Source organism: Mus musculus, chromosome 15, assembly GCF_000001635.26.
Source record: "Mus musculus strain C57BL/6J chromosome 15, GRCm38.p6 C57BL/6J".
In the NCBI taxonomy this organism is placed as follows: Eukaryota; Metazoa; Chordata; class Mammalia; order Rodentia; family Muridae; genus Mus; species Mus musculus.
In genome coordinates this window covers 41,266,425-41,293,310 of record NC_000081.6, presented here as the reverse complement: position 1 = coordinate 41,293,310, position 26,886 = coordinate 41,266,425, and the positions used below count along the sequence as shown (strand labels likewise).

Sequence of the window (26,886 nt, the reverse complement as noted above, 5' to 3'; positions counted from 1 at the left end):
AGGAATGAACTATTTCATTTACTATAGTGATATCCAGTTCAATCTATTTTCCTGAAAATAATGTAATTTTACTCTTATTTATGCTTCACTAAAACTCAAATGTAGCAGTGAATTAGCTAAACAGCTTTGTGTTCCCAACAGGTCCCATGTGCTATCTGGATTTGCACATAAGACACACACACACACACACACTATACTATACATAGCTTAAAGGAGGGGCCATTCTAATCCTCTGCCTGGCTAGCATATATTTCCCTCCAGTACTCCTGACTCAATATCTTCTAAATCTATGTTTTATCTTTGATTCCCTGCTCCCTTCTGGGCAACCCCTCCTATATGGCCACCTACATTCTGCATGGATTTTCTTCTGCAGCTCTCAATCCAATACATCTCCCTACAAGACACGGTGATCTCTCCCTCCTTTCCCCCATTCCTAGCCCCTGCAAATCCAAAGGTGTTGCCTCAGTCTACCTGCCCAGCCATTGACCAGTGGCTCTTTATTGATGGATCAAAAACCAATTGGGGACAAGGACCTTCAGTGTTTGGACATGCAGATTCCCAATTTTGGAGACTCTAGAATCAGAATGTGCAGTATAACAAAAGCCAGATAAGAAATAGCTGCAGAAATAGATGCTAGGCCAGCCAATTACACAAAAGGAAGATGTATAATTATGGTGAGGCACCATCTTCTAGACACTATGGAAAATAGATCCATTATAAATGCCTTATCTGGTAAGAGAAGTCAAATCAAAGGAGTACATAATACCATCTCCTGCTAATCAGATGTTGTGTAGTTAGCCTACACTATCATTCACTTTTCATAATCTACTTATAAATTAGGCTATTTCCTCATTTCACAGAGGAGAAACTGAAATAGGACATGTCCAGGAGCACAAACCTACTAGATTGCAGAGGCAGGGACAGTACTCTACCAAATTTCACAGCCAGAGAAACAGAGCTGCTTACAACACTACTCTTTTTCTCTACTGCTGGGTCCTGTGTAGCTTCAATCTTACTTTCTAATTTTCTTTCTTTTAGTTTTTTTGTGAATCAATTTATTCATAGTAAAGATGTCTCTTTGAAAGTTAATATTAATATACCAACAGCGTGCAGTGTTACCAGGCAAGTTGATAGACATTGTCTCTAGATTTTACATGGAGATACCAGACTCAAAAGCACTGGAATACTGTTCATTTGAATTCAATATACACTGAATTCAAAAGACAAAATTCAAAATATTTGAAACCTTGGACAAATCAACACAGTAACCTAGAAAATACTCCTGGATTTTCTACTTTTCTAATTTTGAAAATACATAGGCAGTTAAGGCAAAGCAAATCAGTCAAGGAGATAAAAACAACAAATATTATATATAATATACCAGAAAGAATCTCATCCACCAGCTAAGCATTGCCAGTAAGAAATCTATAGAAAGTTTTAGGAAATGATGAGTGTATATATAGGGTGGGGGGTATGGGTGTGTGTGTGTGTGTGTGTGTGTGTGTGTGTGTGTGTGTAAAAACTATACATATTTACATGTACCTGTGCAAATAGATGGTCAAATATATTTGGACAATTTGACTATATTAGTTTGAATACATATAAAAAATTCCAATAAAGTTAAATAAAGCAGTGTGCTAAAATCATTAACATTTAAGGTTTCCAAAATTTACTTAAGAGTAGAATTCTTCATTCCTGAGGCTCATAGCTGTGCTATAACATGTTTCTGGCCCTAAAGGAGAGCACTCAGAGTCTGAACAGAGTTTGTACAGAATCATAGCTGTATAGTGCATCAGACATGTGATATTCACTGACATAATTTTCCTTGGAAGACTAATATTTTGGTTTTTTTTTAAATCACCATTTTTTACAGTTCCTACTGAAGTAATTGCTTGTATTCACATACCATCTGTAAATCATGTTGAATACTAAGAAGGACAGACAAACAGAGAGGGGATAGCCTCACATAATGTGGTGATAGCCTCATTAAGTAAAATAAAGGCAACGCCAGGGGGTCCAGTCCATGCATGACAGCAGCAGTTGAGAACCAAGCTTCTTCCTCTTGGAACTTGCTGTAATCCTATTTACTGTCATACTGGATGCCCCAGGTCAAAAGCTTGAAATATCTAGTGGTTTCATAGTTCAGTAATGGATGGCCCCGAGGCTTTGGAGCATTTATAGATCATATCAGCAGGAAGATTAGAGGATATTAAAGGGGTAACTCTCAGAGGCAGGCCTATAAATCGCTAAGGAAACACTTGCAATTTCCTGAAGAGATAAAAGGATGACAATATGGAGGGATGCTTCCAGCTAGTTGCCTAGTAAAATGCAACAGATGTGAATTTAGTGACAGACAATGCCTCTGCTATAAAAATGACTGCTGCCTTGGAAGTAAACCTTTACACATATTGCTCAAGCCATTCATATATATATATATACATATATATATATGATTTATTTATATAGTATATAGTATATACTTCAATATAATTATATATTACATTATATTGTATAATTAGAATATATATACATATATGTATATATGTGTATGTGTGTGTGTATATATATATAAAATTACTTTGACACAAGAAGAAACCACAGTTGATTGCATGGCTTTGCTAGGTTCAAGAGGCCAGAAAATGGAATTCATGGCTACAGCCATTTCCCCTATTTTTCCACATTTAGAAGGAAGCACGTGTTTGGAAAACAGCAAACTGTTTTGCATATACAATAGTGGTACTACACTGATGTTAGGAGAACCAGTATTACCAGGTTACTTTAAAGCTAATGGCTTCAGACACTGTACATCTATTCCGTATAGATGTAGAGATCTGCCCTAGCTTGTTTAGCATTTGTTGTAATAAAACATCTACCAAAAAACAACTTAGGGGTGGTGAGAGTTTGTTTGAAGTCCATCATGGAGGGAAGTCAGGGCAAAAGGCCAAGGCAGGAACCTGGAAGCAACAACTGTAGAGGCATGGCTCTCCATAGCTTGCTCAGCTCGCTTTCAAACATGATACAAGGCTGTCTGCCTAGGGGCGACACTGCCACAGTGGACCAGGTCCTCCCACATTAATCTTTAATGAAAAAAAAATGTTCTATAGTCTTGCCCTTAGGCCAAGCTGATGGAGGCACTGATGTTCCCTCTTTCCAAGTGACTCTAGTCTATGTCAAGCTGTCAAAAACTAACCAGTGAAAAGTCCAAAACAGTTCTCACACCAGTAAAACAAAGATGTAGAAGAGCTGTGTATTGTTGTGGTTCTGTGGGATCCTGGCCTCCCAGAAGAGCAGAATCAATGAACAGAGCAGGGGGGAACACTGGTCACTTTGTGAACACTAGGACTGCAGAACAGGGAGAAAGCAAGAGGCCAGGAATGGAGAAGGACAGATGCTCTCTTTGCCTTTGGTGACAACCAGTACACTGAGAATTACAGGCCTTGAAGAGCCAGAAGGAAGGGTGAGCACAGCTAACTTACCCTTTCTATATTATAACTAATAAAACTGAGAGTGAAGGTTACTAGTCTGAGGTAACTTAGAGTTAGGACTAGTGTTGATATAGATGCTGACATGGGATCCTGTGGTCCATGTTTAGCTCTTTTCTAAATGTCCATGGGATAAATACAATGAGTGACTATTCCTATAAAGTAAAAACTGTGACATAATCTTTTTTTGTTCTTTCCCTACTTCCCTACTAACTAGACCAATGAACTAACTCAGTTGCTGTGAGTCACAGTTAAATTATTATTTCTTTTGTTTTGCTTTCTTTTTCTCAAAAGTCATGACTTGTGCTCTGGGTAATACTATCACACTGGCTATCTCCTGAACTCTAGAGTAAAATTTTAACATTACCTTTTCATTGTTTTTAATCGTAGCTCTAAAAGGACAGTCATGTAAATGGGAAGGACTTTGATCTCAGCTGCTATCAGTGATGTGAACCTACCTATGGCCCTCAAGGTGAGAAGAGATGGTTTCTTCTGGGTCAACTATGTATTACCTGTATGACCTGAGAATAAATTCATGTTGTCCCAAATGACATGTTCCACTGCAGATGAGGTTATAGCCACCGAAAAAAGTAAAGCTACAAATACTTTGGTGGGTATCAGAGGTAAGGTCAATGACAAGAAATCTTTTCTACATTGTAACAGTCTTAGGTTAAGGGCCAGAAGAAACTAGTAGTCAGCTAAGTTAATATATTCTAAAAGTTCTACCTGATATTTAAAATGATACTAGGTCTTATAGGTCACTTACTTATATTGCCAGTAAGTGTCAATAGAAGGTACTGAAGATAGCCCAAGGTGTTTTTGTTCAGGATCTGCAAAAATTCCAAATCTTCAATTATGGATATATACTCACACCTCCCACTCTTCAGGAATCTTCAAGGCGTGTGACATATGGCCTTTTTAGGAAATTACAGTTCACACGGTTTTACAAGTTAGGTTGAACTGTCTTATACAAGAGTTTTTTAAAGGCAAATGAGGACTTACTCACCACATTGTGGAGCAATACCAGAACAAGGGCTAGAGAGGTGGGTCAGCTTTAAGATCAGATAATGTTTTTGCAGACAACCAAAGTTTGGTGCCCAGCACTCATAATTAGTGACTCACAACCATCTGTTACTCCAGCTTTAAGGGATAAAACACATTTTTATGGCCTTTACAGGAACCTGAATTCACATGAGCACACACACACACATGCACACACACAGGCACACATGCAAATACACACACACACACACACATGCATTTGCGCACATACACACACATTGAAAAACAAAACAACACTTCCAGAACAAAGGAAACAATCCACCTTCACTCCCAAATGGAACCAAGAGGGGCTATTTATTAGGCACATCATGCCAGCTGAAGTGAAAATGGCTCCTTCAGAATTGAAAATTATTCTTCAGTGCCTTGCCAATTGACTCCCAATCGATTACTTCAAGTGTTTGTGCTGTAGATAAATGTGATTTCTTCTGGAGACTCTGAAGAACTGTGCTTAATTATTCATCCTGAAATTTAATTTCAGGGTTTATAATCATCTAACTGTTTAAGATGGAATTTGTCACTGAAACATTTTGAGAGGGTATACGGAATTACTTAACATCTACTCACCTCACTTCAAGTTTGGTTTAAAATTGGATGTGTTTCATAATTTTGCAGTAGCAATCACACAAGGGCATATACTCTAACCTCCTACATGTTTTCTGCTAATTTGGTTGATTTAGGTCAATTTGTATCATTAGTTAGAAAGGATATTACAGAATGAGGGAGACAGATATAAGGTTTTTCTTTCCTCCCAAAGGTCCACCACCATAGAAACATAATTAACTTCCTCTCAACCATTCCCCAAGAAGCTGAGAAAAGTATTTGCTGTCAAATTAAGCCAAAGTCATGAGTATAGGAAGACATTAACTGCTTTTTTTAAATATAAAGAAAAAACTGTTTCTTTTTAATCTTAGTCTTTAAAGAGGCAAATAGTTGTGTGGTAGTTTGAGTGAGAATGGCCCTTCTAGACTCACATATTGAAATGCTTGGTCCCTAATTGGTGGTGGTGGTGGGGGGGGCTTTTTGAGATGGATCAGGAGGTGTGGCCATATTGGAGGCAGTGTGACCTTGTTGAGGAGGTATGTCATTAGTGGTGGGCTTTGAGGTTTAGAAAACCCAGGCCTCGGGGTTGGGGATTTAGCTCAGTGGTAGAGCACTTGCCCAGCAAGCACAAGGCCTTGGGTTCAGTCCTCAGCTCTGAAAAATAAAAAAGACAAAAATAACAAAAAGACCAAAAAACAAGGTAACTGAAAACCCACACCATTGATGTAACTGAGAGTGGTGGTTGCTGTCTAAACCAGTTACTCCCAGGCTCTTAGAGAAGTGGCACACAGATTATAAGGCACTAAGGAATCTTTACTTAAAAGCAAAATGATAGAATGGGTCAGAAATAACTTGCAGGTGAGCAGAGAAGTACTGAGTGTGAAAGGAATCCTGAGGTCTAGTTATTGCTTGAAATTTCCTTTCATGGAGTTCAGGAGAATGGGAGGTTTGGTTGGAAGGAGACATAGAGAGGGTGACTGTCTGTTTAGATTGATAAGCTTGCATTATTTAAGTTTATCTGTACTGCCCATGTCCTTTCCTAAAAACGCTTCTGATGTTAATTATATGTATATCTGATTATGCATAAGATAGTAAATATAGTTCCCCAAAAGTCAAAAAGTTCAAACAGATGACAAAAGTTGTCTTGCTGCTCATACTCACCAAATCAGCCCAGGCTGGACTGACTCATCGTCCTGGAATGTGTTTCCAGATGGGTGTGAACAGGAAAAGGGTATGGGTGTGAATGGGAAAAGGGTAACTGTTGGTTCGCCAGGGGAAGGAATCCATGCCACTGTTTGAAGTTGGTATACGTACAGCATCATGGAAGTGGGAGTCTAAGATTGCTAGGTGCATTGTTAGAGAGTGGTGCGTGCAGAGCCCAAGCAAAGTAGAATCCTAGGCCACTAGGCCCTTCCTTATGCTTTCCATCTCAGGAATGCCCTAGACATAGAAAACTGAGCAGAAATCCATCCCATGGAATTTAAAAGGAAAGGAAGTTTGTGACATTGAACAGAGTCCTCTTATACAGCCACTGGTGCATACACAAATGGCAGGTTCTCTGGGAGTCATGGGATGGGGTGTACTGTGTGAGGGTTGTCTTTGTATTATCCAATTATTAATTTGCTAGCTAAGTACTAAATTGTTAATTCTGGGCTGAGTACTGGCAGACTTTGCTATTGTTTACTTATGACTCTGCACCTGCACCATATCCTGTAAACATTCTTCATCCCTCAGCCTCTGATTGGTTTAATAGAGATATAAACAGCCAATAGCTGGGCAGGAAAGGGAAAGTGGGACTTCTGGTCTGAGAGAGGATCTCTGAGAGAAGAATGAGGCAGGAGAAAATTTGTCAGCAGGACAAGAGGTCAGATGTACCTGGAGTGAGAGAGGTACCGGACCATGTAGTGGGATGGGGACTAGAATAGTGGTGTTAATTAAGTTAGAGAACCTAGCTGGGAGGCAGCCTAAGCTAAGGCATAAGCTATCATAAAATTAGTAAGTCTCTGTGTGTCATTTTTCACCTGCTGGCTGGTCCAAAAAATTCTGGCAAGTCTTTTTTAAACTTGACTGTCGTCTATTGGCCAGCTACATAGTTTAGGAAGACCACCTAAACAGAAGAGATACAGTGATATTCATTATCTGATAGATGGTAGTTCAGTGGATGACATAGTTTTGTTATTTAACAGAAACCATAAGCATTTTGCCCCATTGGATATTCTCTAATCCATTTTCTCCACAGCAGTGGGACTGAGCTCAAAAAACAGATCGATTTACATTTTAATTTAAATACAGTCCACATTTATTTCCTGTGCTGAGGATCTCTGCATGGTCCAGAATCCTGCCTAGCTCTGTGACAGGCCACATGCTGTTCTGTCTTGCTTTTACTGGCATCTGGGCTTTGCTTTGAGAAGAACCAGTTATTCATCCCATCTTTAGCCTTTCCAAACAGTACTGAGAAAGCTTTAAAAGTTCCTATGCTTCCTCATCATGCAGATGACTCCTCTTCCGGCCTCCCAGGCAGCTTATCTGACGTGTTTGACTTATATCATCTAATGTTAAGCAATTAGACTTTTTGTGACATTTAGTCATTATACATGTACTGTGTTTCTTTGTGGAAAAAGAGTAAATGGGTTTTATTTTTAAAATGAACTTCTGAGATTGGAATGACCACATCCAAAAACATTTGTTGCCAGGCGGTGGTGGCGCACGCCTTTAATCCCAGCACTTGGGAGGCAGAGGCAGGTGGATTTCTGAGTTCGAGGCCAGCCTGGTCTACAAAGTGAGTTCCAGGACAGCCAGGGCTACACAGAGAAACCCTGTCTCGGAAAACCAAAAAGACCCAAACCAAACCAAACCAAACCAACAACAACAACAAAAAAAACATTTGTATTTTATCAAGTTGCATATTATTTTTTCAAGTTACCTAATTAATATCTACAAAAATACTTTGTATTTCATTTAACTTATCAATAGCACTAACTTGTGATTATATCATGATTCTGGACTTTTCATCTGTTTCCTAATTTGTCTATTTCTAGGGGGAGTTAACTATGTCTTTTGTTTTTCAAGATTATAAGGCAATTACATAATTTCTCCTTTCTTCGTTTTCCCTCCATACCCTTCTGTATACCTCTCTTTGATCCTTTTCAAGTCCATGGCCCCTTTTCCATTAATTGTTGTCACCTGAATATTTATTAATATATATACAAGTAATATCATATAAACAAAGTAGGTTGTATTTATCATTTATATATGTATATTAGTGTATTTATTATTTGGAGAAATATAAAATATATGTTTTTGTATATATTCTATGTCTCTCTATATATGATATGCCTATATATTATATATTATGTATATATTATGTAGTATATTTATCAATAAATCAATACATAAATGCAACCTGCTTTGCTTGTATGATGTTACTTGTATCTTTATTTTCAGAACTCGCCATTTGGTACTGGATAACCAGTTGGTGTTCTCTCTCCTGGGGAAAACTATTTCTCCTGCTCTCATTATGCCTTAATTGGCTAGTTCTTTATACTAGTTCTTTACTAGTATAGTGTTGAAGCCTCATGGGCTTTGCCATGTCTACTACTTTAGCATGTCTATCGTCGTTCTTGTTCAGCCTATGTTTAGGCAATCATGTTGGTGAAACTTTATAAGTGTCTTTTGAGTGAATGTTCAAGGACAAGTAATTAATTTGAATCCATGACACCTTTAGGACATCCTATAGTACCATTCCCATTTGTCCCTGTCTGAAGACCCAGTGTGACCAGCCTACAGTGTTCTATTAAGCAATAGTTAAAGCAAGGTCATCCAGCAACTTAGGGTCACGGTTAAGAGTTATGCGTGCATAGAAAAGAATCAATCTGTGAATAAAACTACCCAATCATAATCTTTCCTCCTCAAATTTTAGATGCCTCATTCTTTTCCCTCCCCTTATCATGAAGTGTCTTCAACATTTTACTTGGTTTATATACAAAGACCAACTGTATGAGCTGATTTCCCCTGGTAGAGATAGGACAGTGACACAAGTGGGGAAGGAAAGACCCATTTTGGCTCATGGTTTGAGGAGAAACAGTTCACCACAGCAGGTACAACATGCCAGCTTCTCAGGGTCAGTGGGAGCCTTCCCCATGCTTTCTTAATCACTGTAAACCTAAAATCTGACAATGCTCAAAGGAAAGTTAGTCCTGACTATAACTTGTAAGCCCAGGTTATGAAAGAGCTTGGCCCCATGTTCAGATGTTTCCTGGACCTTTCAAAAACATTCTGCCAGCTGCAAATGAAGTGTCCAAACATAGGAGCCAATGGAGAACCTTTTACACTCAAAACATAGCACCATTAGAGGAGAAGGAGCAAATTCATTAAGTGCTGATGGCCCTCTTCAGATAGAAGCATGACTTGGTGAAGCTGGTGAGCCTGAAGACCCTGCCTGTTTCTCAGTGTGTCAGTGCAGTGGTAGCATGTCAGTACATTGGGGAAACTTTATTCATGTGAGGGTACTCCTTCCTTAGAAAACCAGAGAATAGATCTTACTTCTCCTACATTAAGAGACTGAGAATGAGGAGAAAACACAATGATAGAAAGTTGGGGCAGCATGGCATTAGTAATAAATAGAGCAGGGTATGGGGGCAGGGAGCTGTGTATAAACAGCCTGGTCCTGGTTGAGCACAGGCCTGGAACCCTGGAGACCTGGTGGGTAGTGACTTCTGCCTTCATGGGACAGTAGGAGTTCAGCCGTGCCTCCTGGGCCCCTGGCTCCTGTTCCAGCTACAGCCTCCCACAACCCCCTGCAGATAGGTGTGTGGCCACCTGTCACATAGGCAATGGCCCAAGCTCCTGGTATTCTGTCTGAACTCCACCCCTACAGTAACCTGGCAATAGCCAGGTATGATCCTTCCCACAGTTACCTAGCAACAGCCAGGATGGCACAGCCCACTATAAAAGGAGATCCTTGCTCTCTTGCCTCTCTTACACTCTTGCCTTTCTTACCCTCTTGCTCTTACTCTTGTTCCCTTGCTCCCATGCTCTCTCTCTCTTACTCCTCTTTTCCCTCCTCTCTCCATGTGGCCATGGCCAGCCTCTGCTTCTCTACTCTCCCCCTCTCTCTTCCTTTCTACAATAAACACCTTAAAACCATGGACTGTCTCTGCTCCTCAGAACCCACCATGCTGGAGCAATGGAGCAAATTTCCCTCTAAGGAACTGCACATCTAATCTCCCACCTGGAAGCCTCCCTGCATTCCAGCCACAGCTGCCACCAACCCAAGCCACTGGCCAAGCAAGCTGCCTGAGGTAGCCATACTCTTTCCTCTCCAGGGTAACCTTCCAGAGTTCTCCTCCTACCCTTTTCTATTTGGCCCCTGGAGGCAGAGTCCACCCAAGGGTGCCCACTTTGTTCTCAGCTTTTCCATGACATACATTCTGGGATGTCCAAGAATGAGAAACTGACATCCCTGGCCTCCATGTGGCCAATGGACCCAGAACCGGGTCTTACACAGTGCTCAGTGGTCTGTGGTGCCCAAGAGTCAGAGCCCGACTACAGCAGGTCTGTAGGGACCTCAGACTGTGCCACCCTCACCCCTAGAGTGGCATCCTGCGGCTTCTCAGAGTCCAACACCCTCCCAGCAGTTCCATGGGATTCCATGCAGTCAGACTTCCTGTGTCCCACCTCGCCCAGCGGCCCTAGCCCCAAGCAGACACCGGGCCCCATTTTTTATCTCACAGCATGGCAGGGACAGAGTTCCTTATAACTATCATCATTTGATGCACTCCAGAGTACTGCATCTATTTAGAATGACAGAGAGGAAGCCTAAACCCCATGTGTTTCAGCTTGAGCTTCAACAGACACACTTATGTTGGACAATGCCATTTTAGTGAGAATCTGCACCCATTCATTTATACTCCACTTTTTTTTTTCTAGATGATTGTATGCAGAGATAGAGAAATTCCTTTTAGGATATGGAAGAGTTTTTTCATGGAATCATTTCTGTAACCTTTAATAAAACAGTAGCTGACTTTAAAAAACAGAAGGTCAGAAAAGACACATGATCTATTATCAGGAGTCATCTGTTGAGGTGAAGATCTGGAATCTGTGTGATTCTCTGAGATTATGTAAACAGTAGGAATCTAATTTTATTTTAATGATATTAGTAAGGTTATACATGATTCACTCTCCACGGCAGGGTTGTCTTGCTGTTTTAAATAAATTTGCTTTCAGTATTCATGCTGGCAAGAAAAAGACACATAGCTTATATCACTACAAAGATATTATAGTATCTTTTAGTATATAGTCTGTAGTATGTAGTGTAAAGTGTAAAGTGTATAGTGTATAGTATATAATATGCAATTGTCTATATCTATATAATGTGCAGTAAGTGTTCAATGTCAATGTCTGTTTATTCTTATAACATATAATATTTATAAAAGAACTATTATATGGAAGATATTATACTAGGGCTTATTTTAAAATACCCCCCTCCAAATGCTTCATTTCCTGTTTTTTAATCTTGGATTCCTGGGTAGTAGCAAGGACTGCTCACTTCTTGTAAGTTAAACTTGAGAAGAGATCCTAGAAAATTTTACAAATGAAAGAAAAAAAAAACGGAAGCAGGGAAAGACATAAAAGACATTAAGACTTATTCACCTTTGGTCTGCTTACTGCAGTGGATGCTCTGATGAACCATGTAGAAATCATTTTAGATGTTCAACACTAGACATGGGAGTGGAAGCCTTAGCTACTTGCTGCCATCATCAATTAGTAAAAGATTAGTGCATTGATTTTCTTATACTGCTAGGTATATCATATATGCCTTTTTAAATACAAGAACAGATAGCTTGTACGCAGTAGCATCTTCATGGCCCATTCCTTACACTAGTATGTTACACTGACCATATAACCTTGAAATTCATATTCATTCGATTCAATTGGTATATTGTTTCCCTGGAGTGATTGTCACAAATAACTATATACTGGATGGCTTAAAAAGATGTATTCTTGTGCAGTAATTGAGCATAGAAATCCAAAAATAAAGGGATACCATTCCTATGATCCACCTTAAGATGGGGGTGGGGGGCTGGGATCCTTCTTTGCCGCAGACCCTCTGGGCCCCTTTGTCTGCATGGAATGGGTCTCTAGTCGCGGGTGGGCAAAACGTCGGATGAATTGACAGACAGATGCACACAGGAGAGGTTGTGTTGGATCTGAATGTATTTTGTCAAATCGAACATCAGACTTTTTATGAAGAAGACAATAAGGAAGTTGGGTGACATACCCACAAGGTACAAATGAGGTAACCGGATGCTTAATGACTCTTACACAGAACAGAGGAATGAAAATGCAAAGAATGGCAGGAACTGGGCAATAAAATAACTGAGACAAAGTCAGCCCTATCGAAGGTCAGCTATAGTCTTAGAAGCCAGGTATGAGATCTTTTTACTCCTAGGGCAAGGGCTTTCACACCCAAGTCATGGTTCTAACTAGGAAGTTCCGTTCTAGCTAACCATCTCATGAATAATGCAATATTCTAAAACCACAGCCCTACTAGATCTACTTCCTAAACCATTGTAAATTCCTGTATATGGGTGTAACTCAGCTATAATTCTAAGTATCTATTCTGGTTTCTCCTACAGTCAGAAACTTCTTTCTTCCTTGGTGATGGTAGATTCCTGTGAAGGGCAGTGACCTAACTTTTACTCAAAGTGATAGGGCAGTACTGAATTCCAAGCCCAAGGTCTTGCTCAAGGATGTTCTAGAACTGTTGGAACACTGGCTTTAGCTATGTCAGAATTCAATCTTAAAAGGCACTTATAATAGGATAATACTAAGAGAGAGCACATGGATCCATACACTAGACTAACGTGGGAATGGAAAATTAATGTATGGGTTAGAGAGAACGCCAGACTCCAGGAGTGAGTTTCTGTGAAACTCTTCTGCCTCATTGAGTAGCTTCCAAGCCTCTCGGCTTGTCAAGCTGACTCGACCAGAGCGCATGGCACTTCTTATCCAGATTCCAGTACTCCTGGGTGTGCTTTATCTTATAGTGTATCTACAGTGTATGCTTCAGTTCTTCTACAGCTGTTTCTGTATTTTCATCTCATTTCTGCCCTTGTGTCTTCATGTCTACATGTCCTCTCTTCATACAAGGCTTATTAGATTATGGTTTTATCCAATTCCATTACGACCTCATTTAAATGATTGCTTTTGAAAGTATCCTTGTTTCCAAATAAGATAATCTAGAAGTGAGACTATATGTTTAGTGAGGCAATTTATAAAAATATAAAATAAAAACACAGAGGTCCCTTGGCTACAAAGAATCCCAATGTCTCAATGCAGTTACTTGAATTTGTCATGTGTTTTTACATCACATTTTCCTGTTCACTCTCACTTAGCCGACATGTCAGCAGATATAAGTTGTTTGTCCACAAGAGTAAACTTGTTTTCAACTCCAAATGGAGCTAGAGCTCATTTTGTCTCTACAGTTGGTGTAACCACTAGCCTAGAGTTCTAGCTGGATTTTAAAGCATTAGAGATGCACAAATAACTCTGTGGCAGAAACCCAGGCACTCTTGGTGGCAGGAGGTCTTTGCTGGTGTGAGGAAACAGAACGCTGGCTCCAAGTCTAAGGAACATTTAGTTCTGATAGAAGAATGCTCCATCTCCCGACTCTTCCCAAAGTCTCCCATAAAGAGGTCTGTAGAGCAGGAAGTAGTAACACGTAACACATATTTTATGTTCTATATTTGTTTCCCTAGGAGTCACAGTAATAGGCCCAACTCTATGTTCATCTTTAGTTCTCTGCCAGTGAAAGCTGTGGGCAGTTTATATTTAGCTTCAGAACTTTGTATTGATCACTGATCTAACATATGTGCCATACCCTCAAGGAAAACCCCAAACACTCAAGGGACCTCAGATGACATCTTAGAATTAATACAGTTTCTGGTCAGTGTTTGGCTCGCTGCTTTCAGGTCAGATGGTCATGTAACTCACATTTCTTCCTCCTTGACTGTAACAAAGACTTTGGTCTGAGATGATGTTCAATAAGAATTCCATGTGAGCAAATTATTTGATTCACAGGTGTTCCATAAGTCTTTGCTTCAGTAAAGAGCAGGGGATGTAAATGTAGTTCCTCCTCTGAAATACCTGTGATTTTCTTTAAGGTACAATTGTGGCGCCCTCCTGACTTAGAGTAATGAGGTGCCTGTGTAGTCCACATCTCTCCAGAATTAGACTTTATGTTGTGAGAAGATGGCTCAGTATGTAGGTCTCTACTAGGCTCTACTAGGAATTCAGAAGAAGCAGTAGCCTTATAGCAATGACATCTGAGCTCTGAAGCTTTTCAGAGCCTACATTTCAGGCAGCATCCTCTTAAAGCCTTTGTTTAGGAACTGAATGGTTGTCTGGTTGTCATCCACAGGCCAAGTCATCCTCCACTCTTGTTGAATGCTGCCTATTCAGAATGCACTTTTTGGTAGACATTGAGGAAAGACAAGGCAACAGTTGCATATTATTCCAGTAGACCATGGATTTTTCTCCACACCTTTTTACCATCTTCCAAACACTATGACTAGGTTTCTTCTGATGCAGACAAGCCACAACTCCAGTGGTTCTTCCACATATTCTCATCTTGGGTTACTTCGTTTTATCTAAGATAAATAATGACAAATATTGGCATCTCTGTTCTCAGGGGAGGTGTTTCTTCCTTTACCATGGGGTCTTCAGGAAAAGCCATAGTGGGAACTGAAGAGTCATGAACTTCACTTGATTCATGCACTGCCATGTCCCCCCTACTTGTCCAGGAGACCATCTCTAGGGTTTCCCTTGACTTAAATGATTGTAAGAATGCTTCTAAGAGGCTATAGTTTGTAGATGAAGTGGTCTTTCCTACAGGGTCTTTATTTCATGTCTATACTCACACTTCCAGGGGGTGATTTACAAAAATTGAAGAAAAAGAAAGTACCTGATATACTTTCTAGCAACTACAGTGTTAATTGCCAAAGTCCAAGCTCATGGGTTACTGGTAAGAAATGAAAAAAAGGTATACCACTGCAAAATCAAGGCCAAGTAGAGGATGCCACAATATATAGACAAACATGATGGCTTTGAGTAAGCAAATTCTATAAAGGCACAGAGAATAGTCAGCCACATACTACTATCTATGCACAGGGCTGTTCCCAGCATGGACAGTCCATTGCATATATTTCTATGATAAATCTACTGGGTTGAAACTCTTGAACATATTTTTGCGTGTGGGAATGAAAAGTTTGACGACTGATAGATGAGTTAATTGTATTATTTTCTTCTCCAAAGTGTAACAGTGTTGATGTCTGGGATATTCTGAAGAAATATAATAATTTTCAACGTGTTTTATGTCAAACATTTGTCCTCTTTCTTCTGCTTTTCTTCCTGCTGTTAAAATAACTTTATCTCAAATTAAGCCTTCAGTGTAGATAAAAGATGTGCCTTGCTCATAGATGATGTTTCTAGACTTTTTGAAGAGAAAGGTCTTCAAAAAAGCCTCTTCAAACCTCTGGATTCAAATTCTGCAACTACTTTGCAAGGAAAACCTATGAACATTTTATTGTGTATTTGAAAGTGGCACCTAAATAGTTTTATTTCTGTACAACTTTTTGGGAATTATGTGATTTCATACTTTAAAAGTTGGATTTCATCCTACCTGCTTTTAGAAGAAAAAAAAAAGGAGTTGAAGCCAAATATGCTTTGCTTTGTCATAGTTGCACATGTACAGTTTTTAATTAAGCATAATTAAAATCAGCATCTGTCTCATTTTATATTCCCACAGCATATGTTAGATGTTCTTATTCTTAGTAAAAAGATATAATTTTAATAAAAATGGGCTTTTTTTGCTTGCTTATACTGGCATGACTTTATAGATCTTAAATCCATAATTATTAGCTTCAGGAACTGGTGATTATTAAGTTCTCTGTGGGTTGTCATACCAAAGCTTAAGGTAAGAAAAAGGAAATGACAATTTCTAACCTTGTCTGGCCTTGAGGAATGGGACAAAGAATGATATTGGTGGGATTTGAGCTGTGAAGTAAGTCAGCATTTGAACAAAAACATTAGGCTCTTATGATGTGAATGGAATTCCGAATGAATGAAGGTTTCCTGTGACCCATGAGGCCTCTCTGATCACTTCAGTACTTAGAGTCTCATTCTAGAATGTGAAAATCCTATGCTAGCCCTGACTGAACTCAGCTTGCCTACAAGGAAGGGGAAAGAGAAACGAAATAGCTGTCATTTATACATAATTATTCCTTCTGATTGTTTGTTGACTAGACTTTTTTATAATCTAAGGCAGAGTATCTTAATCTTTGAGCCACAAAGAATGGCCCTGATGGATCATTGGCCTATGGACTGCTTACCTTCAAGGAGCACACCTGAGGTTTATGTGCTCAGTATTTCTTTGTTGTATGCGTTTCATACATCCTCTTCTATTTATCATCAGTAAGCTATACAAATGATAGCTATAGACACCATTGCTTTAGAAACACAGGAGTCTCTAGTTTAAGGGATTATACAGTAATGAAGAAGTGGCAGCTATACATAGACCTTCAATTAGAAAAGCTAGCCTATTTTTAAATAACATCATGTGTATACATGTCTCATAAGCATTTGCTGAACACGAAATTCTGTGAGGAAACTTAAGCCTTTATGTCCAGAATAGGCTTCAAATTGGAAGCACTACAATATCTGAAGTAGGATCTAATTGAGCAAATAAAGGGGGATCATTTTAATTTTATTTCCTTTTCTTTTTTTTCTTCCTTCCTTCCTTCTGTCCCTCTTCCTTTCTGCCTTCCTTCCTTCCTCTCTCTGTTTCTCTCTATTTCTTTCTTAGTATCTAGCAAACCAATGTTGAATTGTGTGATTCATTCCTGATTTCAATTATTCTCTTCCAGTAAGCAAATCAATTCATTTAAATGTGCAATTGAATACACACTAAATTTGTATTTAAATATGATTCTGTTTTATGACCTAATATTTTCCCACATAAAGGTACTCACAGAATAGCTCTGATTCTATCCTCAAAGCAGCTGTCAATCAGCTAACATGCTTCTTTGAAGCTTTATACAGTCACTTTATTCTGAGTAATTTTTGGTTTGAGTGTGTGAAACTTGAACAAAATATACGCTTAATTTCTCCTTGCTAATGAGTATTTTGTTTTGGCAGCCTATGAATTACAGGCTTTTTCATGAAGGAGCCCTCAGTAGGTATCAGTTGGAGTCAGATGAACCACATGATTTGGCACATGGACAGCTTAAGCCTTTCTTGGGAGATTGGGAATGTTTGTCAAGGAACCTAAGTGTGGACAGAAGGATCAAAACAGCTACCTAATGTTTACCACACCAGGAACCTCTGAGCAGGTGACATTGACACAAGCCAGGCACTTTCTGGAGAATACCGAGAAGCAAACTTGAGGAATGGAATATACAGCTTTCATATTCCATTGTGTGTCAGTTAACATATGCAACCAAGCAATCTGCAAGTGCTTTTTAGTCCCCAGAATATTTCATTTTGACCAAATATCATCTCTTCTGTTATACAAAATGACAAAGTAAATTCATCATCCTTCAAAAGTTATGCAACAAATTACACAGTAAAATCCTTGTCGCCTTTCTCTGGGCTGGGAGCTCATTGTTTTTCATTAGTCTCATTTGATCCAAAGACCTTAAGCATGCCTGTTTACTCAATCCTAAATGTACCACAGTGATTTTCCAGACCTACATTATTACTGACATCTGAGGAAATGGAAAGGAGAATATTTGTCTGCATTTATCTTTTATTCTTTTCTGTATTTATTAATATTTGAAATATACAATGAACATCATATCTTACCAGGAGACTAAATAAAAATAAGGAACCTTGTGTCTTTGGCTACATTCAGTAGAGAAATATTAAGGGTCAAATGAATCATCTCTGATAGAAATGAGTTAGCAGTTCTCAGAGACTCCTTTTGTAGACTTCCTCAAAAGGGAAATAGAGCTGTTGGTGTCACTCACATAATAGCAAAAGGAAGAGAGAACACCCAGGAGCCTATGAAGGAAGAGTGGGAGAAAGAAAGACAAAACCAAGCCCATCCCTAAGCCATCCAGTTTGTTCTTTCAGTTGCTGTTTTTATTCCTTCCTCACTGTTTGTTACATCTGTGTTCTTTCAACAGCTGAGCAATTGTGTGCTGTTCTTAATTTTAATTTAACCTGTGAATCATGGTGATTACAAGATCTATAACTCAGGCATGCTAATTAGGCTCCCTTTGTGTGTGTTCTAAGACTGTAGAAGCCTTGAGCATCTATCTGAAAGCCATATTTTGAGAGTGCTCAGCCTTTCCCTGCAGTGATGACATCACTTTGAAATCCACTACCTGGTATCAGTTTGGTACAATGTCCCTATCCAAAAAGTCTTTTCAGAATCATCAAATGAAAGGAACAAAAGCATACAAAGTCATTGCTTTATTGGACATCTGGAGAGTCAGGAAGCTGTGTGCAGCCACACACATGTAAGGGCTCACATGCTTAAAGATGCAACATTCATCATTGTCAGAGTTCCTGAGAGCAAGATCGTTATTTCCCATGTACACCGCAAGTTCTGCCAATTTGAGGGAGAACATTAAATTTCACTGTAAGTTAATCCAATAGTGAAAGATATTTTTGTTCATTTGTTTCAATTTTTCTGAGAGTAATTTTGTTCAAAGAAAAATATTTCTGTATGGAGCTGATCTATTCAGATACTAAATTACACCTGCCTAGAAGTATCTGATGCTTGGTAGGTTTTCTTTACTATTTTAGGTTGCATCTCCTTATACAATACACAAATACAGGCACTTGTGCTAAACTTACACAAAGATGAAGATATCAACATTTACTCTTGACTTGTAAGGTATTTAGAAAATTGGTATTTCTTTTACTGGTCTAAATACAAGTCGAGAGATTCTATCTCACACCAGAGTGGTTGTACCAGCTTCCAATCCCACCAGCAATGGAGGAGTGTTCCTCTTTCTCGACATCCTCACCGGCATCTGCTTTCACTTGAGTTTTTGGTCTTAGTCATTCCAATTGGTGTGAGGTAGAATTTCAAGGTAGTTTTGATTTGCATTTCCCTGATGACTAAGGATGTTGAACATTTCTTTAGGTGCTTCTCAGTCATTTGAGTTTCCTCAGTTGAGAATTCTTTAGCTCTGTACCCCATTTTTAATAGGGTTATTTGGTTCTCTGGAGTCTAGCTTCTTGAGTTCTTTGTATATATTGGATATTAGACCTCTATCAGATGTAGGATTGGTAAAGATCTTTTCCCTATTTGTTGGTTGCTGTTTTGTGGTGTTGACAGTGTCCTTTGCCATACAGAAGTTTTTCAATTTTATGAGGTCCCAATTGTTGATCTTAGAGCATAAGTCATTGGTGTTCTGTACAGGAAATTTTCCGGTGCTCATGTGTTCGAGGCTTTTCCCCACTCTCTCTTCGATAAGTTTCAGTGTCTCTGGTTTTATGTGGAGTTCCTTGATACCACAAGGTAATGAGAAGAAGGTATATTCTTTTGTTTTAGGATGAAATGTTTTATAGATATCTGTTAAATCCATTTGGTTCATAACTTCTGTTATTTTCACCATGTCTCTGTTTTGTTTATATTTCCATGATTTTTCCATTGATAAGAGTATTGAAGACTCCCACTAGGATTATGTGAGGTGCAATGTGTGCTTTCAACTTTAGTACAGTTTCTTTTATAGATGTGAGTGCCCTTGCATTTGACGCATGTATGTTAAGAATTGAGAGTTCATCTTGGTAGGTTTTTATTTTGTCTTTTTTGATAACTTTTGGTTGAAAGCTTGTTTCTTGGGACCATTTGCTTGGGAAATTTTTTCTAGTCTTTTACTCTGAGGTAGTGTCTGTCTTGTCTTTGAGGTACATTTCCTGTATGCAGCAAAACACTGGGTCCACTTTATGCATCCAGTCTGTTAGTTGTTTTATTGGGGAATCGAGTCCATTGATGTTAAGAAATATTAAGGAAAAGTGATTGTTGCTTCCTGTTATTTTTGTTGATAGAGGTGGAATTACGCTCGTGTGACTATCTCCTTAAGTTTGTTGAAAGATTACTTTCTTGCTTTTTCTAGGGTGTAGTTTCCCTCCTTGTTTTGGAGTTTTCTAACTATTATCCTTTGTAGGGCTGTGTTTGTGGAAAAATGTTGTGCAAATTTGGTTTTATCATGGAATATCTTGGTTTCTCTATGTTAATTGAGAGTTTTCCTGGGTATAGTAGCCTGGGCTAGCATTTGTGTTCTCTTAGGGTCTGCCCAGGATCTTCTGACCTTCATAGTCTCTGGTAAGAAGTCTGATATAATTCTGATAGGTCTACCTTTATATGTTATGTAACCATTTTCCTTTATTGCTTTTAATATTCTTTCTTTGTTTTGTACATTTAGTGTTTTGATTATTATGTGACTGGAGGAATTTCTTTTCTGGTCCAGTCTATTTGGAGTTCTGTAGGCCTCTTGTATGTTCTTGGGCATCTCTTTCTTTAAGTTAGGAAAATTTTCTCCTATAATTTTGTTGAATATTTTTACTGGCCCTTTAAATTGGGAATCTCCACTCTCTTCTGTACCTAATATCCTTAGGTTTAGTCTTCTCATCATGTCCTGGATTTCCTGGATGTTTTGGGTTAGGAGATTTTTGTATTTTGCATTTTCTTTGACTGTTGTGTCAATGTTTTCTATTGTATCTTCTGCCCCTGAGATTCTCTCTTCTATCTCTTGTATTCTGTTGGTGATGCTTGCAACTATGACTGTTTATATCTTTCCTAGGTTTTCTATCTCCATGGTTGTCTCCGTTCAAGTTTTCTTTGATGATTCTATTTCCATGTTTAGATTCTGGATGGTTTTGTTCAATTCCTTCTCATGTTTGATTGTGTTTTCCTGTATCTCTTTAAGGGATTTACATGTTTCTTCTTTAAGGACTTCTATCGGTTTGCCTGTGTTCTCTTGTATTCCTATAAAGGAGTCATTTATGTCAGTCTTAATGTTCTCCATCATCATCATGAGATGTGATTTTAAATCAAAATCTTCCTTTTCCTGTGTGTTGGGTTACCCAGGGCTTGCTGTGTTCGGAGAACTGGGTTCTGATGATGCCAAGTAGCTTTTGTTTCTGTTGCTTAGGTTCTTGTACTTGCCTCTTACCATCTGAATATCTCTGGTGTTAGCTGTTTTTGCTGTCTTTGACTGGAGCTTATTTTCCCTGTGTGCCTGTGAGCTTGTGATCTTAGGAGTGTCAACCCTCCTGGAAACCAGCTCTTTCTGTATGGTAATGGGGTGCAGAGAGCTGTGGCACAGGGTTAACTCCTGGGTTTGCATACAAATTGGAAGGATTCTGTCCCTGGCTGCTCTGTTGTTCCTGTGCCCTGTGGGCTCCTGGTGGATCCCTCTTTGGCCAGTTATTGGAGCAGTAGTGGTGGTCTCACCTGTGAACTTAGGAGTGACAGCAATCCTGGGAGAACAGATCTCTCCTGGTGGGATTTGGGTATGGAAAGCTGTGCCACAGGGTTAGCTGGGGGGGGGGGGGGGGAGGCAGACAGAGACCGGAAGGTGGGATGTTTTCCTTGAGCATCTGATTTGCTTTCCATGGCAAGAAAATGAATCTTGGACCTCCTATTCCCTCCTTATCTTGAAATGAGTATCTAGTGATGTTCTGTAGAGGCCTTTTTTTGCTCTCTGGTGTTGGTGTTTTCTAAAAGCTTTGCAAGATTCAGCGTTTCAGTTTCATCAAAATTTGAAAACTCTGGATGCTCTCTTTTTACCCACTTGCCTGGTCTGTTAATGATTTTGCATGCTTTGCTCTGTCACAGATCAGACAGATTTCATAGTCAGTCTCATTAAAAGGGAGCAGGCAGCTGGTTCTGTCACTCCAGCTCTTGGATAAATTCAATAAAATATGGGCATTTGAATCTTCATGTGGAAAGGAACAATGTTCCATACAGCTTCCTACATCCTATGCAGAAGCAGAAACCTGATTTTGTAGAATGCATTGCATATTGATAGTTTAAAGATGTACATGTCCCTTCAGCTCTGGAAAGTATTTAATCATTGCCTCATTAGTGCCTCTCTCTCTCTCTCCCTCTCCCTCCATTCCTCTCTCCCTTCCTCCTTCCCTTTCTCCCTTCCTTTCTTCCTTTACATGTTCTCTTGGCTCAAAGTTAGACTTCAATATTTTTGTCTCACAATTTTGTTAATATCTTTGAAACTGTATTCTATATTCCTGAACAAGTCTGTTAATTATTAAGGTTTTCTTTGAATCTTTTTTAGTTGTTTCAATTTTATTTTGTTTTTTGAAAATCTTACACATGAGCACTAAACTTATATCTTCCCACTTCTCCCTCCTCCAGCTCCTCTTGTGTCCCAACCCTCTACCCTCTTTTGAATTTGTGATCTATTCTTTAGCTATTACAGTTATTCACACACACACACACACACACACACACACACACACACACACACACACAATCACATGCACACAATCCCCTAATTCCAGTTAATTTTGCTTGCATCTGCATGCATTTAGGGCTCACACTTATAACTGATAAACTTATAAGCATGCTCATCTCTAGATAAAAGTGATTCTCACTGTGTTGGCAGTCATTGATTGCCTGTAGCTCTTCATCTGGGAATGGGACCTTGTGGAATGTTTTCCCATCTACTTTGCCACACCTCCCTGAGAGGTCATGATGCACATCAGAGAGTTGAGATGCCATGGATACAGCCATCCTGTTTAACTAGGAGGTTCATTTTCTTAGCAGTCATCCCCATTCTCTGCCTCATTCTTTTTCATATCCAGAAGTCTTTTCTTATTTTCAGTAGGTACTGTCCTTCTTTGTTCATACCCAGTAATTTTGAATCTCTAACAAAAACATTTTGTCTAGTTAGGTCATTTTGTAGTGAAAGCAGTTCTTGAACTTTTGCTCCTCTTGCCTCAAACAGTTAAATGTAAGGATGAAAAGCCTATACCAGTAGATCCACCTTATATTTATTCAATATAGCTTTTGCTTCCAAACCAGACTATCTTCAAGTGTTTATTTATCTGCAGTAAAGCACATGAGGACCTTGACTACATACATATGTTCAGATTATCTCCTGTCAGCTTTACCAGGATGTAATGAACCATCATGTCATGGATTTTTATGAATGCCAACAGCAAAGTGGTTTGGACTCTGTCACATTGAATACTCTCCTCATCTTCCTCAGATATTTTTCTAGATTATATAGAGACTATCACAAATAAGTGAAAAGTCCTCTTTCAATACTTTTCTAAGAACTGGATGATCATCTGTCCCCACTGTGATTTGCTTCATAAGAGAAATGACTGGAAACATCACAGCAGCAGAAGAGATTATTAAGTATTCTTTTAGTGTTCTTCTGGGGTTTGCACTTTATTGAGTGTGCTATTTTAAAACTCCTTGGGGGTAGAGGTTAATTTTTCATTCATTAAAGATGTAGTTAATTTTTTGTCCAGTAGAAGAAATGATGACAAAATACATTCATCTGTTTTGTAACTAAACTAATCCTCTGACAACATTGCATTTTTCTCATTTGATTTCCCCCATGTAGCTTGCTTGCATGCTTGCTTGCCTGCATGCTTGCTTGCTTTCCTTGACTCATCATATTTGAACCACAGTCAGAAACTCACAAGAACTACCACCACTAAGTCAGACTCCCATCCTGAATTATATACCTATGGTACATGTTTGTATGTTTACCTTAGAATTATATGTTCTTGTATTTTTGAAATCATACTATTGTTAGATGTTAAAAACACTGCTCCAATACAGATTATCTATAATAAATAAGTCATGACTTCATAAAATATGGCCTAGTAATTCATATTGAGTAGGCATACGCCACAAGAATTCTGCTGGCCATTGAGGAGGAGGGACAAGTTTTTCATAAAGTTTTATTACTCAAAGGAGGAACTGAGGGAAACAGTAATGAGTTCTGGGTTATTTGCTCTTTCTGAATTAGAATTAGAAGTGGCATTAGCTAGGTAACTGAGGCTGTTGTGGAGTATTTAAGGTTCAATAATTGAGCAGCATAAGGAATAAACAATTTTTCAAAAGAGAAATGGGGTGTAATTGGTAAGAGAGTGGTTGCCACTAAAGGGTAGAAATATAATATTTTATAACTTCTGTATGATTGTGGTAGTTTGAATATACTTAGCCTGTGGAAAGTAGCAATTCCATATTAGGAGGTGTGACCTTATTAGAGGAGGTGTGGCCTTGTTAGAAGAAGTGTATTGTTGTAGAGATGGGGCCTTGAGGTCTCATATATATGCTCAAGTCAGGCCAATGTGATCCAGTCTCCTCCTGGCTGCCTTTAGATCAAGATGTAGAACTCTTGGCACCTCCAGCTCCAAGTCTGTCTGCACCTTGCCATGCTTCCCACCATGACAATAATGGACTGGACCTCTCAAACTGTAAGCCAGCCCCAATGAAATGTTTTGTTTTGTTTTTTGATAAAAGTTGTCATGGTTATGATGTCTCTTCACAGCAATGAAAACCTAACTAAGACAATGATCTTGGATGTAACTTTTTTTTTTATTCTCTTTTTATCTTTAAAGTACAAGACCAAAAGCCGTTTTTTCCTTCTTTAGCTCAATACAATTCTCAGTCTTACAGTCATTGTTGGATGTCCACTCATCTACAGTGTAAGAAGGTGAGAGATGAAAAGTGTGTGAATGGTCAACAGCATTCATATCTTCAACTACTCTCTCCTTTCAGTCCTGCTTGTCTCCCTGACCATTTATGATACATTCCATTCCCAAACTGAGATAAGGCCTCAGATACCACACCTCAGCCTTTTCGATTTAACACACAGCCATTGGAAAGCCACCCAAGAAAATGGGTTATTGAGCTTTTAGAAGACTTTATTTGTGTTAAAAAAAAAATCATTTAACTAAATTGGGCCAATGTATTGCCATTTACCCTTCTTGATAAAGAGTCTCTCCGTTAGTCTCTGCATAGGTTATGAATTCCTTTTGCCAACATATTTCCTATAACATCTTTTAAAATCAGCGTCTTTCCTCCCTTGTGTATTATCCAACACTCCTTGCTAATGTTTATTTTCCAAGTACTTTTTGCAGGGCAGTAGGTGTGGGGGAAGACCCATGTCCTGCCAGAGTTCCAGTGCTCTGGGCTGGCAGACTTGGGAGGACTACCAAACCCTTTCCACGAGGCCCCGGTGGGTGTCTTGCTATGGGAAGCCATGGAACCCCACCTCTCCAGGGGTGGACAAGGGGCAGTCTGAGGTCTCTGGGCCTCACAGAGGCCAGAGATAGATAACAAGTTCTCAGGCTCAGTCATCCCAGACACCACTGGATACTGTGGAAGAGCTGAGAACAAAATGGGGCCCCAGGAGTGGCCCAAAGGGAGGAGAGGGCAGGGAGAGAGGTGGTGCTGGGTGGTTCCCATGTGGGTGAGAGTCCTTGGTTCAGTTTGTGGCTGGAGCACAAGAAGTCCTTCTGGTGGGAGGTTAAACGCAGCCTTTTAGGGGAAAGCCTATCCCATCCTTTAAGCACAGCAGGCCTTGATGAGCAGAGGCAGTCTATGGTTTCAGAGCTTTATTGTAGAAAGGCAGGGAGAAAGAGAGAAGGTAGAAAGAGGGAGAGAGGCCAGCCATGGCTACCTGGAGAGAGGGGGGAAGGGAGAGAGAGAAGGAGGGCTAGAGATGAGAGTAAGAAAGGTGAGAGTTTAAAGAGAGAGAGGAGGGGCCAAGCAGCCCCTTTTATAGTAGGCTGGGCTACCTTGCTGTTGCCAGGAAACTGTGAGGAGGAGCATATCTGGCTCTAATCAGGTAACTGTGGGCAGGAGTATACCTGGCTATAGTCAGGTAACTGTGGGGAAGAGTATACCTGACTATAGTCAGGTAATTGTGGGGGTGGAGTCTATCCAGAATGACAGAAGCTTGGGAAATTGTCTGCGTGACTTATAGTTACAGAATTATGGAGTTGGGGGCTCTGTGGTGTCAGGCATCTGTCTCTGGGAATGTGGCTCACTGTTCTGTCCCTTGTAGAGTTTCCTACTGGGTCTCTACTGGGTTTCCGGAGCAAGCCTTATTCAATCAAAACAGGCTGCTTTTCTCGGCCCTAATCTAGCATTTACTGCTATTCTTGCTTATTTCATTTCATGGTTAAATTGCTCCCTGGCTTTTTATCCTTTTGAGGAGTGTTTTGTAGAAAGAAAGACAATTTCTAGTGCAGAACCTATTGTCTTAAACTGAGACATAACATATCTAAAAACATAACAACGTGTCTTAGGGTTTCATTGCTGTGAATGACAGTATGATCATGGCAACTCTTATAAAGGAAAACACTTAGCTGGGGCTGGCTTACAGTTTCAGAGGTTCTATCCATTATCATCATGGGAAGCATGACAGTGTCCAGGCAGTCATGGTACTAGAAGAGCAGACATTTCTACGTCTTGATCTGAAGGCAGTCATAAGGAGCCTCTAGATCACAGTAGCCAGACATGAGCAATACAGATAGATAGATAAATTGATAGAGCTATAGATATATACGAGACCTCAAAGCCCTACCTCCACAATGACATATTTCTTCTAACAAGGCTACATCTCCTCTAATAAGGTTCTATATCCTAATAATGCTACTCCCATAGGCCAAACATATTCAAACCACCATATAATGACTATTTTCTCACCCATCATTACTACTTTGTGGTACAATTTTGTATATTTCTGGCTCATAAAATTGTGCAAGGCAGTTAAAAAATTTCACAAACATATAAAAAAAA

At 39.4% G+C, this 26,886-nt stretch overlaps 1 long non-coding RNA gene across 2 annotated transcripts in view; it reads left to right on the top strand.

The window, feature by feature from the left end:
- Gm33557 overlaps positions 1–26,886 on the top strand; it is a 43,374-nt gene that overhangs the window by 6,951 nt on the left and 9,537 nt on the right. For both annotated transcript variants that reach the window (XR_384067.1, XR_875321.1), the window contains one exon: positions 3,873–3,954. This is a non-coding gene — a long non-coding RNA (predicted gene, 33557). The remainder of the gene's footprint in view (positions 1–3,872; positions 3,955–26,886) is intronic.